Source organism: Pundamilia nyererei, unplaced genomic scaffold, assembly GCF_000239375.1.
Source record: "Pundamilia nyererei isolate P.nyererei 1_Seehausen unplaced genomic scaffold, PunNye1.0 scaffold00408, whole genome shotgun sequence".
NCBI lineage: Eukaryota > Metazoa > Chordata > Actinopteri > Cichliformes > Cichlidae > Pundamilia > Pundamilia nyererei.
The window spans coordinates 225,510-227,052 of record NW_005187809.1 but is presented as its reverse complement, the minus strand read 5'-3'; positions in this window follow the sequence as shown (position 1 = coordinate 227,052).

Below are 1,543 nucleotides of genomic sequence, written 5' to 3'. Positions count from 1 at the left end.
AGGTGGGTTTAAGTACTTGTGACCCATGTTTACAACATGATTTTTCATCATTTTAGAATCAGTGGTAAAAGCATCCATGTCAGCATTATCTTCAGTCCTTTAAACAGATTCTCCAAAAATCAGTCAACTCATGTGACTTAAAGAGTGACGACAGACGGGCCAATCACAGGGCCTCTAACATGTGATGTGCAGTCACTGTTCTGTCTGAAGCAGCTGAAAACTATCTGCAATGACAAATTAAAGGCTGGCACTGGAAGGAGACCCCAGCGTCATCATAGGAGAGGTTATAATGTGGGCGTGGCCTGGGAGCACTTCACCACCACTCAGAACTGGAAGGTGTTGCTGAGGAGAACAGTCTGAAAGACCTGCTCAGCTTGCTGCTCTGCACAGAATAGGTGGTTGGATGAATTTTGACCCCGGTAGACGACTGGAGGACTCTTCCTGTTTAAATGGAGTTCTTCCTTTCCACAGTTGCCAAGCGCTTCCTTTTATTTAAGAATTAATTTCTGTTTATTGCGAACATTTTTGTACAATCCGTGTTTTGCTCCCAGAGGATCATCTGAATGTTGTGGGTCAGTATAAAACTCCTGTTGTTGTGAAATGTGTAAATATTTAACAATAAATGTAAATAAACGAGAGGTTCCCGTCACTGATTTACACCGCGGACACTCTGACTGACAGCCCGGACAGCCAATAGCTGATCACAGACCGGCCTCCCAGGGACCAATCAGCGCAGCTGCTGCTCCTACCTCTGCCGGATGACGGTGAGCTGGACGCATTTCAGCACCTGGGAGCTGTCCGCCGTGCACGAGCCTGCCGACAACTGACGGTAAGACGAAACACACGCGCACAGACACACGCGCACACACGAACTGGTCGCGTGTTTGAAATGTTGAAAAATTAAGCCAGGATCCGTGTCTTCAGCAGTGTGCGTGTGTGTGAGTCTGTGGGTGTGAGGTTCCTGCGACACGCAGGTGTCTCGTGGATCAGTCGCGGTGACGGAACCTGTTGATGCGTCGACATGTTGTTGAGGATCAGATGAAATAATGGCGGGAGCGCGCAGAGCTTTTAACCCCCCGTGCTCCACGTCAGGGTGCGTGACGTGGTCGGGAGGACTGTTGTGAGTCCGTCCACAGCGCGCGACTTTGTCGTTTATGAGGCCCGTGAAGTGTGCGAAGACCACCGTGACGTCAGCGCTTCACCGGGGGGCGCTGACTAATCACACGAGTGCCGCGTGCCGTGTCACCGGGTCTCCGCCGGGTGTACCTGTAGAGAGCAGGTACACCCCTCCCCCTCCTGCATCATTCAGAGCTGAGTCCTGATTGGTCTCCTGGGGTGTGTTTAGTTTTAATGGAGCTCATTCACAGATTATATTTCCGCACAGGAGGAGCTCAGGAGGCCCAGCGCAGGTGTGATGTTTGTTACTGTTCCAAAATGTTCACTTTTAATAATAAAGGTGATTCAAGGAGCCCATCAGCACGGTCACACCAGACAAACGAACACCTGACTCACCCTAATCTCTACCTACCTACCCCAAGCACCG